The sequence below is a fragment of the Lactuca sativa genome, chromosome 2, assembly GCF_002870075.4.
Source record: "Lactuca sativa cultivar Salinas chromosome 2, Lsat_Salinas_v11, whole genome shotgun sequence".
Lineage (NCBI taxonomy): Eukaryota > Viridiplantae > Streptophyta > Magnoliopsida > Asterales > Asteraceae > Lactuca > Lactuca sativa.
In genome coordinates, this window is record NC_056624.2 from 56,651,833 (window position 1) to 56,668,074 (window position 16,242).

A 16,242-nucleotide genomic window follows, 5' to 3' on the forward strand; every position below is an offset into this window, starting at 1 on the left:
CTGGCGCAGATGGGAGGATTCTCAGGATCACAGCTGCAGGAGAGCCTACTCCGGAACTCTCGTTAATATAATTTAGGCGTTTCGTTGTAACAGACTTATAAACTATCTAGAACTAGTGCAACTAGGGTCTTACCTTTTGCGAGATCCTGTCTGTATAGGGATGCTCGTGCTGCGTATACTTGTCTTTTGTAGTATACCTTATTCGCAGCAATGGTCTTGTCGTAAGTCTAAAGTACTGTAACTCTGTTCATGGTTGCACGGTTGTGTTTTGTCTGTAAACGTCTTATGTTCAAATCTAATGTCTTTAAGTTTCAGTATGATTTCGGCATTATCATACGACTCGATTAAATTTGATCCTCACAAAAACAGCTTCATACGTACATCTCTTTCTTCTAGATCGCTTTTCCAGCGGAGCCGTCATATCAGAACACCGAAGTACTCATGCCAGTAGTACCTCTTAGTTATTTTCTTTGCGAAGAAATCTCCGAAGTACCACTCGTGCAGTACGTCAAGTTTAATCCAAGGATTCATGCGATTGATCTATCACCGAGGAATGTATACATAAGAGTGATATATAATCAAGGTTCTACAGGTTTAGAATTGATGATTCCACTTTAACTTCTTTTTCCTCGAAAGGAAGTGAGCTTAAAGAAGAATCAGTTATTCGACTACCTTGTCAATCTTAATTATATACGACTCGTATACACGAGATTGTGATTGTGAAAACATGTATGAATTCTAATATGAACTTCAGGATGGAGAACTGCCTAAGCCCATGAGTAATCGCCTCGTCATGTGAACAAACTTAGAACCCAGTACGACTCTTGTAAACAGATCGCCCTATAGTCTAAACACCTGCGGAGATACCAGAACAGTACAGACAACTTAACGAATTACACAGAAATAGAATTAGAAGACTAGACCTCTCACCCTGGAGAACCCCGATCATATTCTTCTAGAGATCCACGGATCACATCGTATGTACCTTGGCTATCGAGGACTCCGTCAAGATTTTTCATTAGAAATCATTCTCTCTACCTCGCATAGATGAAATGGTTGACCAAACCCAAGGAAAGAATTACTTTCAGAAATGGATCTGAGATCCGGATATCACCAGTTCGAGTGTTAAGGAAGGATGTCCGGAAGACTATCTTCCGAACTCGATGCGGACACTTCGAGTCCGTAGTGATACCCTTCGGATAGGACCAATACGCTCATAGAATTCATGAACTAAATGAGTAGGGTACGTCTTTCTTACTTGGATCAGTTCGTCATTTCTCCATGTAATGACTTACTTATCTACCCTCGGAGTAAGAAGAAACCCATGGAAATATTTCCTTCAGAGGAACTTTTCGCGAAGTTCTCTAGGCACGAGTTTTGAAATTGAAGAGTTAAATTCCTATGACACACTGTTAGTGATGTGGGAAATTTTGAGTACTTTTACAACTTCTCAAAACCATTGAGAATTTGTCGACACCAAAGACGCCGACAGACATTCGCCAAATTCTAGGTCTTACAGACCTACTGTCTTAGTTCATTTAGAACCCCTCGTAAAGTACAGAAACCCTTTCGACCTTGAACCAACAAGGAGTGGCCCTTGACTGGGAAGTTAAACAAGAAAAGGAAACTTAGGAGATTCCAAGTGAGAGCCCAAGTTCTTTAGGAAGTCTCACTATGGGAACAGATTTAATACGCTTCGTAAAGCGTGGAAAGCTAAATCCAAGATAGATAGGACCTCCGCGATTCTTACCAGAATCGGTCCTGTGCCTCGCAAACTAGACCTACTCTGCGAACTCAGTAATGTACATTCTACTCTTCGCGTCTCGATCATGAAACCATACCTTTCCTTTAGGACTCTTGTAAGTCGACTCGTCAAGATCCTCGCCTTCGTATTAGAACCGTAGTGACCCTCGGCCGAGAGTTCAAGCAGACGAAACAACGCCGTCGCCAGTTAGTGAAGGTTCGTTGGAATGTCAACCGAGAACCCGATTTCACTTAGGTGCGCTAGAACCAATCCATTAGGAAGTTTCCTCCTCATGACTCAATCATTCGTACCTACTTCCTTGCCTAAATTCTAATTTCAAGACGAAATTCCCTTCAACAGGGGGATGATGTGACAACTCGAAATTTCCATTCTGAACAAACCATATCAAACTAATAGGAGTTAGAATAGTTACATTGAAAATTCAGACTTCGAGTATAAGTTTGGCAGTTTTTCAGGATTTACACTTAAGGAGATATCAGGAGAGTGGATGCACTAGGGTTTTGTGCAACAATGTTATTCCAATACTCTCAGATAGTAGAGTTCTTTCCGGGAATAAATATATTTTCTGCCAAAAATCCTAGGACTATATATAGAAAACTGAACCATATTGGTTCACTAGTTACATTTCCATTTAGAGAAAAGTCAAAATTCTCTCTCACGGAGCTTCAGGTGTTTTTATCCCAAATTGTGAGTACTTCGATCTAGTTATATTATATAGCTTAGATTGTGTTTAGAAACATCAAAATCAGATCAAAACTCCAAAATTTGGGAGTTTACCGCCCAAAAACACTTGGGGAGTAAACTCCATTTTAAGGGCCAAAAGTGTCCCAATGACCCTTAAAGCCTTAGAACTCGAACTAGAACCTACCATTGCATGTTTAGGACACCAAATTAATTAGAATCAAAGGGTGAAAGTGAGTTCACGGGAAAGGAAGTTCTTGGGTCGTGAACTCCCTGTTTAAGTGCCAAAATGCCCTAAATGCCTTCATTTAACCAAGAGATTAGCATAGCACACTACCTTGATGTGTCTATGACCCAAAACAATCAAAATACCAACACCAAGGGGTGTTCGCGGCCGCAAACACATGACCAAATGGTTCATGGGCCGAAAACTCTAGTTAAGGGTGTTTTGATGCCACAAACACTTCCTAAGACTTCGGCTTGAATTTAGACATGTACCCTAAAGTGTTTATAACCTAGAAAACATAAGGAATCACAAGTATTAAGGAGTTTACGTCCAAGAAAAGTTCTTTGGCCGTAAACCCCTATAAAGGGGTCAAATGACACCCTAACTCCTTCCTTATGCCTAGAACCCAACATAGATCATAACCTTGAAGTGTTAGGAACCTCAAAACATCAAATGGTACTCCTTACCATGATTTTACGGCCGTAAACTCATGGGGGGAGTGGTCCCAAGGCCGTGAACTCCAAAATGGAGTTAAAAAGTGGCCCAAACACTTGTTTAAGACTAGAAGCTCCTCACCACTTAAGTTGTATTAATGTTAAGCTTCATTTTGTGACCTAAGAGAGAGTTTACGGCTAGGAGTTTACTCCCCTGGGCCGTGAACTCCAAGACATATGGTCATTTGACCATAAACTCCCATTAGAGGCATTGCACTCATTTGTTGCAACGCATTTGCCTCCTAGCACTTGACCAAAAGTGTTTTCCTCGCATTAAAATGCTTATACTTGTATAATTAGTGTTTTAATCACTAATTATTTATATACATATGTCTTCATATGTAATTAGGATCATTGTGTGTGTCTAAAGTCTTCACTTGACACCAAGCACTTGTCCGATCCTTCCTTACGATAACAGTCCGTTCAATTCCAATCACTTACTGCAGGTGAGTTCATACCCCTTAATTAATGCTTTAAACTGCTTTTAAATGTTTTACCGGGGGGGGGGGGGGGGGAGGGGGGATACAAATAGAATCATGCTAGTTATTATATCAATCACATGTGATTAATAATTAGAATTATGCTAGTTATTATATCAATCACATGTGATTAATATGCAGCAATTAAATGATTTACAACACATTAACCGTTTTACCAAACAGGTTCTTCAAATGATTTTCTTAAATGTTTTATATGTTTAAAAATCATTATTAAACTGTTCATTACGCACTGTATGATCCTTTTCAAACCATTTTACTCTGATCCGTTTTACTCCAAGCTATTACCAAATCATTTTACTTCAAACTGTTTTCACTTCAAACTGTTTTATCGATTGACATCAATTCGATCTTTTCTTAGATAATAATTATGTTCTAAGATTTTACAAAACTTATTTTATGCTTTTAATATTATAAATTGCATGCCTCTATATGTATAGTTATATACGAAATGTTTAAAAGACATAGGAAGGCTATCCACCCTATTTCCTTTTTGCGCTTGAGATGTGGTCTGGTGGTATATCGGGTACTCGTCCGAAGGTCGCTTAAATATTAGTTATATAACATATGTACATATATAGTCATAAAGGCCCTTCCAGTTCATCTCATACCCTTGGGTAGCAAGGGTACACATCCATGTCCATACGTCCCCGTTAGATTACTAGTAAACTACCATAGGGATGGTTTAGGAAGATACTAGAACTATTACTAGAACACAATATCATATTATGAGTCAGTTCATTCATGAGTCGATACTTACTACTATGAGAACATATACAACTATACTAGAGAAGAACATATACAACTATACTAGAGAAGAAGATATATAACTATACTAGAGAAGAACATATACAACAATACTAGAACGAGTACGTTACTATACTTGCTAGGTAGAGATCACGTACATTACAGCTAGAACAGTTCATTACATTACATATATATGAATACGTTAACAATTTTGATCCACTGTCATGGCCCGAGTTGTAGCCAGAGTCTCTTGGAGAGAGAGCGTGAGTTTGCATATAGATCTATATTGGATTAACTATCCTACACCTTGCTGTTAGCTACAGTCGGACCTGCAGGTCTGCGGGTGCCAAACGTCATTCCGTTTTACGACCATTCGTATGTCGTTGTTACCAGTCGATAGTATGATACAATTAATCACATGATACCTTAATATAAATCCGGTTTAAGGTAGTTAGTACAACAGTAGTTCCTATAATACAACACTACAGTACTACATTTATTTTCCCGGTACATATATTTAGTGATACTCGCTTTCAAAATTACTTGTATCCTCAGGTCATCTATAGACAGGTACCGATGCAAGGTTTAGAGAAGATGGAGCTCGTTCAAGACCCATCTCTCATTTTGATTTATGCTTTAGTATTTATCAAAATTTGACAGAACACACTTGTATAATAATTATATTATTAATGCAATGGATAATGTTGTTGCTTGTTTACTACTTTACATTTTTGTGATACTGTACATGAAGTCCTCCGCCCCAGAACGTTTCCGCCGTTCTTGGTTTTGGGGTGTGACATATTTCAATTTGTTAATCAAATAATAAAATAGTCTCTCTCTCGAAAAATATACTATCTAATTGTTAGGTTTGAGGGCAACCCAAAATATTGTGATGCTATCAATTCAAGTTCATACCAATTATAGTTATGGGCTTGACATCTAATCCAATAGTCTCCCACGTGTATATCTATAACTATAATTTCCAGTATAACTTCTAAATTGATCAGAAAATTGTAGCTTCTAAAAGCCGCTGTCGAACTCTGAGCCAGTCAGTTACGTGTCCTAGAGGTAAGTGATCATATAATCCTTTGTCCAGTACTTTGTTTCCCAATTTCTAATTTGTAATGACATAAAACTTCTAACTGAACACATCAATTTAGTCATGGTCGGGCCTGACACTATAAGTCAACACAAAATCACTAAAGGGCCCAAATATATCGCTTTTCCCGTTAGGGAAAAAGGAACGAATAAACTTTGAAACATATGATTTCACTATTTACTCATCAAATCATGCACAACAATATCTTTTATAACAGCAAGTTACTGATGCGTTTACATATTATCAATGCACAACTAACTTGTAAACCACAACTCATATATCTCTGTTTCAAGATTATAAGATATTATCATGTAAGAATTAGTCATGATAAATTTCATGAAGTAATTCTCTAAGCGGGGGATAGTCCAATACTTAAATCTCCATTTCAAGTACTCATGAACATTGCAACATTACCATTGCTATGTCTAAAACTCTTTAGACAATCTACAATCTAATTCATGACCATCTTAATTCACTACTTACTTCCAAAAGTATGATCGACTATGGACTTTGAATAATTGAATTATTCAGGAAGTAAAACATGCAAAAATGAAACACAATAATAAACAATTGACAAAAAGTAGTAAACAAACTCATAAATATTTCATTATTATTTAATCACCAGAAGTCAATTACACTTACTTTCTTACAAGTTTCAACTAAGTATTTAACTACTAAAACTAATATCATATCTCAGACCAATGCTCCTAGCATGTTGAATGTGTTTGATCCTACTCAGACCCTTTGTGAGGGGATCTGCAGGATTCTCTTCTGATGATACCCTCTTTATAACGATGTGACCTTCTTCTACCCTATGTATGATGAAATGGTATTTTCTGTCAATATGCCTCGATACGTCATGATCTCTTGGTTCATTTGTTAAGGCAACCAATCCTTCATTATCATAGAAAATTTGCATTGGCTCTTTGATGGCTGGTAGGACTCCAAGGTCTCCGATGAAGTTCTTCAACCAAATTGCCTCCTTTGATTCTTCACTCGCGGCTATGTACTTTGATTCACAAGTAGAAACAACCAGTCTCTTGCTTGCAACTTTTCCAGACAACCGCTCCTCCATTTACGGTAAACACCCAATCAGATTGAGAATGGAAGTTGTCTCTGTCTGTTTGAAAGCTGGCATCACTGTACCCAATTACTCTCAAGGTATCACTGCTACCAAGCACTAGGACCCAGTCCTTAGTTCTTCGAAGATACTTGAGAATATTCTTAACTGCTATCTAATGAGCTCTACCTAGATTTCCCTGATAACGATTGAACATGCTCGAAGAAAAAGCTACATTAAGGCGAGTATATGTCATAGCATACATGATAGATCCAATGGTAGAAGCATATGTAACTCTACTCATTTCTGTTATCTCTTTATCGGTACTCGGACTCTGAGTCTTACTCAGTTTGGTATTACTCTGGATAGGCATGTCTTCTTTCTTGGAATTCACCATCCTAAAACGTTTTAGCACCTTTTCCAAGCATGTACTTTGACTAAGTCTAATTAGTATTTTAATCCTATCTCTCAGAATCCTTATCCCTAGAATCTAAACAGCCACTCCTAGACCGTTCATAGCAAAACATTTCCAAGCCAAGACTTAACCTCTTGCAAAGTTAGAATGGCATTTCCTATAAGAAGTATGTCATCAACATACAATACCAGGAAGGTTACTATACCCCACTATCTTTGACATATATATACACATGACTCATCTTCAATTCTAGAGAAACCGAACTCCTTGACTTTCTCATCGAAGCAAAGATTTCATTTGCGAGATGCTTGTTTCAATCCATAGATAGATTTCTCGAGCTTGCTCACTCTATTAGGAACACTTCATCAATAAAACCCTCTGGCTGACTCATGTAAACATCCTCAACCAACTTCCCATTAAGGAACACGGTTTTGACATCCATCTGCCAAATTTCATAGTCATGAAATGCAGCTATCGAAATCATTATCCTTATAGATTTTATATTAGCCACTGGTGAAAAAGTCTCAACATAGTCAACCCCTGGGGTTTGAGTAAAGCCCTTCGCAACTAGTCGAGCCTTGAAAGTGTGTATCTTTCCATCCATGTCGGTCTTCTTCTTGAAGATTCATTTGTACCCAACTATCTTATGAACCAGTACATTTTTAACCAAATTCCAAACTTGGTTGTCATACATGGACTTCATCTCGCTGTCCATTGCCTCTTTCCATTTGGCTACCTCAGAGCCTACCATTGCTTCCTTGTAGTTAACCAGTTCATCCAAAATTTGCTATTGCATTGTCACTAGTAAACGTATCACCATCTGTAGTAATATGAAAACCATAGAACTTAGGTGACATTCTAACTCTACTGGAACGCCTAAGATGTAATGACTCGTCAACCGGTTCAACTAGAATTTCTTCCTCTGGTTGAAACCTAGCATATTCAGAGGTTCCTTCATCGTTGATTCTTGAATCTCTTCAAGATCAATTGTACTCCCACTATTTTCTTTGTATATGAGCTCTCTCTTTCTCTCTCTCTCTCTCCCTCTCTCTCTCTCTTACTCTCGAAAAACTCCCCTTCGTGCTACAAAGACCACGTTCTCACTAGGTCTGTAGAACAAATATCTAAAGAACTTCTATGGATAGCCAATGAAAATATATCTATCACTTTGAGGTTTAATCTTGTCGTGAGTCTCTTGTCTAACAAGAGCTTCACAACCCCAAACCTTGATATGTGCTAACGAGGGAACCTTCCATGTCCACATCTCATGAGGTGTTTTGGCAACCTTCTAATTTGCACCTCTCAGCCACACCATTAAGTTGTGGTGTCCTAAGAGGTGTAAATTTTGAAACTAGTCCACATTCCTTGAGGTAGTCGTGGAACTCAATACTAAGATACTCACCGCCTCTATCAGATCTAAGCATCTTTATCTTCTTGCCCACTTGATTCTCAACTTCTTGTTTAAACTATTTGAACATTTCAAAGGTTTATGACTTATGCTTGATTAAGTAGATATAGCCATATATGCTATAATCATCAGTAAAAGTCACATAGAATTGATTGGCATCCCTTGTGCTAGATCTAAAGGGACCACACACATCTGTGTGTATGAGATCCAACAAACCTTCACCTCTTTCACAAGATACATTGAAAGGTCATTTTGTCATCTTACCCAAAAGACAAGATTAGCATTCATCATATGACCTTAGGTCAAATTGTAACATCCCCTTCCGAAACGTATCACAATATTGTCCACTTTGGGTTCTCGGTGTGAAACTTATCAAGGGGTCACCGATCCTTGAATTGATCTCGCCCTGGCATGCTTAACTGCAAAGTTATTATGGGATCTGCTTCCCTTACAGATTTAAAATATGTTGTGACAGGGAAGGTATCCATACCCTTTATAAGGAATGTTTAGTTCTCCTTCCCATCTGACGCAGGATCAGGTGCAACAAACCTTCAACCCCCTCCCCCCCATTATAGGGTTCCACGTCCCCATCGAACACATCGACCCATTCCTTGGCTCTGATACCATTTGTAACACCCCCTACGACACGTATCACAATATAGTCCGCTGTGGGTTCCCGATGCAAAAACTTCCCAGCGGGTCACACATCCCTGAATGGTTCTTGCTTAGGCATGCTTAACTACATACATCTTATGCGATCTGCTGCCCTCACGACTTTAAAATGTGTTGTGATAGGGAAGGTATCCACACCCTTTATAAGTAATGTTAAAAGATAATAATCGTTAAAAATGACTTTTTGATAGAAGATTATTTATGAAAAAAAAGGATTTCGTACATATAAAGATCGCTAAAATCCGACTTTGTATGAAGAAGTTATGACCCATCGAAGTTTCGCGATTAAACCAACATGAATCCACGTAATGTAAAAAGTGAATTTTTTCAAAATACTTTTTAGCCATATAGATCTAAATGAAAGTCTAAGTAGACGTTAAACCGAGAGTGTGCATATGGAGAACGTCCAAATCTGATTTCGTTAGAGGAAGTTATGATTTTTCGACGTTTCAACGTAGCAGCATACAACCCAGAAATTGAATTTTAGATTGGTCAATTTTAGCCAAAATGACCTAAATGGGATTTGAAGATCTCATTAATAGGAGTTCAACGATAAAAAGACAGTCGGAAATGGAGTCCATATGTAGAAGTTATGAATTTTACACGGTCGTTAATATTGTAATTTTCTCATACTTTTAAATTTAAAATCGTTCGGGAATTAGCCAATGGGGTAAAAAGCAAAGTTGTAGAGCTTGTCAATACCTACACGTGGATATAAAAACGTTAAAAATGGATCTTGTATGCGAAAATAATGAATTTTTTAAAAATTGATTGTTTGAACTGCGTCCTGCGCCACGTGTCAGCACCATGCGAAGCCTTGGTGCCTACACAAACTCACGACGTGAGAACCAAGTCTCACAATGTGAGAGGCCCCTAGACAACCTATAAATAGAGTCAGATTTCACTCATTTCATCACACCTTTCCATTCCATTCTCTCCCAAATCCCCAAGGTCCTAAGACCTTTTCTCTAGCATTTCCTAGGTGTTAGTAGTGAGCCCCGGAGCATCGGAAGGCCTCGAGAAGAAGAGCTTTCGGCTCAGAAGTCCTGCCCACGCAGATCCTGGCTCCTCGCTAAACACCCTGTAAGTTGAGTTATGCTTACCGTACTTTAAGTATAACTCATGTTTAAGTTCATTATCGTTATTATTAACCTATAAACAGGATTTGTTAGTGAATCCAAGTCGTTATACTGATCGATCTACTTATGGGGATGATATATACGCTCTAATTTAGTGAGGTGTTTAAATTGGGATTTCCAAATAGTATACTTTATATACCAAACGGACCTTGCCCGGTTGTTCCTTACTTGATATATCATGAAGTAGTCTTTGAGTTAATGATGAATCTAGACTAATAATCAGTCGCAATAAATAATAAACTAAGATGTGATAATAATACTAGGTTTCGTCAATGGAAAAAACAATTGCTAAAGAGTTTATGCGTGAGTGGATAGTCCCTATTGAGTCGTCATTTTAACAAGTGAGTGCATAGTCCCTTTCATGAACATGATTTTAATATAAGTATTAATTAAAGTATTAAATATATGTTAAAGAGTTTATGTGTGAGCGCATAGTCCCTTTAATGAACATGATTTTAATACAAGTATTAATTAAAGTATTGAATCTTTGTTAAAGAGTTAAATATATGTTAAAGAGTTTATGTGTTAGTGCATAGTCCATTTCATGAACTTGATTTTAATATAAGTATTAGTTAAAGTATTAAATATATGGTAAAGAGTTTATGTGTGAGTGCATAGTCCCCTTTCGTGAACTTGGTTTTAATACAAGTATTAATTAAAGAATTAAATATTTGTTAAAGAGTTAAATAGATGTTAAAGAGTCTATGTGTGAGTGCCTTGTTACTTTCATTTTACGCATAGATATGAAGTATCTGGATAATTACATGCTTATGTGCTTATTATCTATGCTAAGAATATTATGTATTAGTTAAGATATTATGAGATGATGTTTAACTAATTTAATCATATAAATATTATATACTTATAAATATGTATTGGGTAGCGACGGGTGATGAGAGATAGGTGATGATAGAAAGAAAATGATAGATAAGTGACGATAAATCGGTAATGATAAATAGGTGATGCGAGATGAGAGACAATTAGGAGATGCCATAACCTTGACTTGTGATGTTGCGATGTAGTCATATACCAAAGTATAAATGGCAACCACTGACTAATCTAAACAAGTCATGAGGAAACACCAGCAGGCTCATTACCCGTAGGTGGTGAATTACGAGTTTAGGCGATATAGTAACTACGTATTCATGCGATGATACTCTAACCCTTACTGGACACGTATTGGGGGAGTAATCCCCGAATCAATATTGTCTATGTGATGTACAAGATGATCCTTAGGAAGACCCCTTAGGAACAAACATATAAGGAAATGCAATGTAAGGCGATGAGAGGTAAATACGATGTATGAGATGACCCTTTGGATAAATCTTTAGGGAAGAATAAATAAAGAAAAATGGGGATGGGTAATCGGGTTAATTGTTTGACATGAAATATGTGAAGAAACAAATTAACTATATTATTGTGGGTTGAAAACCCTATGTACTCACCAGGTTTCCATACCTGAACCACTATGTTTATTGTATCATAGGTAGCAATATTTAAGATACATTCTGCTGAGGGATTCAAGGAGATGTAGATCATTTGTGTAAATTAATATAAGTTCTACTTATGCTTATGTTTTTGTATTGACGATGACATCCCAATGTTTTAATATAAATAAAATACATTTCTTCGAAAATGCTTTGATAATCTCATTATCATGTTTTCTGAGAACAAATTCCACAATATTATTTTTCAAAAAGGATACTTTGATTTTAAAATAAGCATAAATAAAAATTTTAAAATGACCGTGAATTTGGGGATGTCACATTTGGTATCAGAGCATTAGTTTAAGAAAACTAGGAGTAAGGATTTATTTCTAGACTTAAACTTAGAATGTTAAGCGATGATTGTGAGATGAGTGTCTACTATATTTAGGAAATATGCCTGAATAGTCACGAATAATAGCTTATTTAGGGAAGATGCCTGAATTACTTTTATATGCTAAATGATTTATGTATAGCTATAAAATGCCTTATATGCGTTATGATGCTATTATTTGATTGGATCTATGGTCTATTGCCGATCGGATCTAGAAATTTTATGTGTTTAGATTTCTAAAAGTTTAATTACGATATTAACACTGGCATGTAACATTTTGGAGTAATAAGGAGGATTACATGTTTAAACCTTCTCTATCTATATTCTCGTCCCGATACACTAAACACATGCTTTCGTGAACAAAATGTCATGGTGAAGACTCATAGCGAACTGAGTAAATGGAGGACATGAGAAGGCTTACAATAGTGAATGATACCTATCGAAAGATATCGCAAGGGTGGTATCTTACCTTTATAATGCATCTGATAAAATAATAGTACATCTAGTGGAGTACGGTACATCCAAATGTACACATTTGATTGGCAAGATTATAGTATGATTGGTGTAATTCCTAAATTTTTCCTATCGTCTGGCGTTTCCATCACCAACCGAGTTGATGCAGAATTGTTATTGAAGATATGTATGGAAGAAGTCCTAGTAGAGTCTACGGAAATGTTTAAGATTATTTGGACACATTCATATGTGTTAAATCATTTTGTGATTTTAGGAAATAAGAACTTAGGGACTGCAAGGCAAATCTTGGGACAAGTTTGAGTAGGTGTGAAAGGTAGTAAAAGCCTATACTACCGGAAGCACATGACTCGCACTTGGATCAGGGAAAGTCACAAGGTTACCAGTGCACTAATAATTGATTCCGCTTTGTTCATGTCTGTTGTTACCATCATTTCAATAATGACTAAGAAGATGATTATTATTCTGAACCTAGTGGTCATATCAAATCGAGTTCAGATAAGGTAAAGTATGTTACGTGGTTTAGAGAACCAAGTTCGATGTAACATCCGACTTAAGCCAGAAGATTGAAGTGAAAGATAATCGAAGCGATCCATAGAATAATCGAGATATTTGTCAAAAGTAAGAAGCTGATATCTAGAATTGCTACATGTTAGAATGTGAGTATAACACATTAGAACATAAAGGAAGGTATCTTTCATTTTGAAATTTGACTCTAAAAGACCTGAGTCTAAGCATTGCATCATACAATGAGAGGTCATTAGAACATGACTCATCGGTTTTCTATGATAATCGAAGTAAAGAACTTATCTTAAGTGGGAGCAAGAGTCTCTAATAAGGATTGAGTTTGTAACTCGAAGGTTACGATTGAAGTCCAACATAGTATGAACATCGGACGCAAGATTGACCACCGTCAGCAGTCATGAAGTCCAAGGGTTAGATAATCATATAAAAGGACCTAAGAGTTACAGTTATTACCTAGATTGAAAAGATAATGTGACGAGTCATTATACAAGCCCTTTTTTGATGATGACTCTGGGACGTAATCATCCTAAGGGGGAGATAATTATAACACTCGTAGATTTGGGCTAGTCAATTTAGAGATAATAAGCGTTAGAAATGACTTTTTGATAGAAGAATTTTTATGAAAAATAATATTAAATAAAGTTACAATGTACGTGACAAGGATTTCGTACATATAAAGAATGCTACAGTCCAACTTCGTATGAAGAAGTTATGAACCATCGGAGTTTCGCAATTAATGTGGCACGAATCTGCATAACGTAAAAAGTTAATTTTAGACAAAATACTTTTTAGCCTTAGATATCTAAACAAAAGTCATAGTAGACATTAAACCGAGAGCATACATATAAAGAACATCCAAATCTGACTTCATTAGAGGAAGTTATGATTTTTCAAAGTTTCAATGTAGCAGTATACAACTCAGAAATCGAATTTTAGATTGGTCAATTCTTAGCACCAGGAAAAGCCTTGGTGCCTACACACGCTCACAACGTGAGAGCCAAGTCTCACGATGTGAGAGGCCCCTGGGCAACCTGTAAATCGATTCGGATTTCACTCATTTCATCATACCTTTCCATTCAATTCTCTCCCAAACCCCCTAAGGTCCTAAGACCTTTTCTCTGGCACTTCCTAGGTGTTAGTAGCGAGCCCCGGAGCACTGGAAGGCCATGAGAAGAAGAGCTTTCGGCTCTAAAGTTCTTCCCGCATAGAGCCCGATTCCTCACTAAATCCCATGTAAGTTGAGTTATGCTTACCGTACTTTAAGTATAACTCATGTCTAAGCTCACTATCATTATTATGTACTTATAAAAAAGATTTTTTAGTGATTCCAATTCGTTGTACTGATTTATCTACTTATCGGGATGATGTCTACATTGTGCTTAAGGAGGTGTTTAAAGTGGGATTTCCAAATAGTATACTTTATATACCAAACAGCCCTACCTTCGATATGATCATACCTGGTTGTTCCTTGATAGATCATGAAGTAGACTCTGAGTTAATGATGAATCTAGACTATTAATTAGTCGCATTAAACAATAAACTAAGATGTGATAATAATACTAGGTTTCGTCAATGGAAAAGACAATTATTAGAAGCAAACTGCCAGAATTTCGAGTCATTACTTTACCTAGTGAATGCATAATCCCTCTCATGAACATGATTTTAATACAAGTATTAATTAATGCATTAAATATTTGTTAAAGAGTTAAATATATGTTAAAGTGTTGATGTGTGAGTGCATAGTCCCTTTCATGAACATGATTTTTATAAAATTATTAATTAAAGTAATAAACATCTGTTAAAGATTTAAATATATGTTAAAGAGTTTATGTGTGAGTGCATAGTCGCTTTCATGAACATGATTTTAATACAAGTATTAATTAAAGTATTAAATATATGTTAAAGAGTTAAATATATGTTAAAAGAGTTTATGTGTGAGTGCATTGTCTCTTTCATGAACATGATTTTAATACAAGTATTAATTAAAGTATTAAATATATGTTAAAGAGTTAAATATATGTTAAAGAATTTATGTGTAAGTGCATAGTTATTTTCATCTTACATATAGATATGAAGTATCTGGATAATTACATACTTATGTGCTTATTATCCATGCTAAGAATATTTTGTTTTAGATAAGATATTATGAGATGATGCTTAACTAATTTAATCATATACGTATTATATACTTATAAATATGTATTGCATTGCGACAGGTGATGATAGAAAGGTGATGATAACTAAGTGATGATAGATAGGTGATGATAAATAGGTAATGATAAATATGTGTTATGAGATGAGAGATGATTAGGAAATGCCATAACCTTGACCTGCAATGTTGCGATGTTGTGATGTTGTCATCTACCAGAGTATAGATGACGACCACTGACTAATCTAAACAAGTCATGTGAAAACACCGGCAGGCTCATAACCTGTAGGTGATGAATTACGAGTTCAGGCGATGTCGTAACTACGTATTCATGCAATGATACTCTAACCCTTACTGGACACGTATTGGGGGAGTAATCCCCGAATCAATATTGTCTATGTGATGTAGGCGATGATCCTTAGGAAAAGTCCTTAGGAATAAACTTATAAGAAAATGAGATGTAAGGCGATGAGTGGTAAATATTATGTATGAGAGGACCCTTAGGATAAATCTTTAGGGAAGAATAAATAAAGAAAATGGGGATGGGTAATCGGGTTAATTGTTTGACATGAAATATGTGAAGAAACATATTAACTATATTATTGTGGGTTGAAAACCATGTACTCACCAAGTTTCCAAACATGAGCCGCTCAGTTTATTGTATCACAGGTAGCAATATTAAAGATACATTCTGCTGAGGGATTTAAGGAGATGTAAATCATTAGTGTTAAACTGTTCATTAATGTAAGGTCTGTTTATGTTTTTGTTTCTATATTGACAATGACATCCCAAGGTTTCAATATAAATAAAATACATTTCTTAGTAAATGCTTTGATAATATCATTATCATGTTTTCTAGGAACAAATTCCACAATATTATTCTTCAAAAAGGATACTTTGATTTTAAAATAAGTGTAAACAAAATTTTAAAAATGACCGTGCGTTTGGGGACGTCACACAAATGATTCCAATACTCCATCCTTTTGGAGTTGGGCGATGCATTCTTGTTAAGGTGTCCAAGACGACAATACCACAAGCATTCTTTGTTTATACCATTAGACAGATCAATTTGAAAT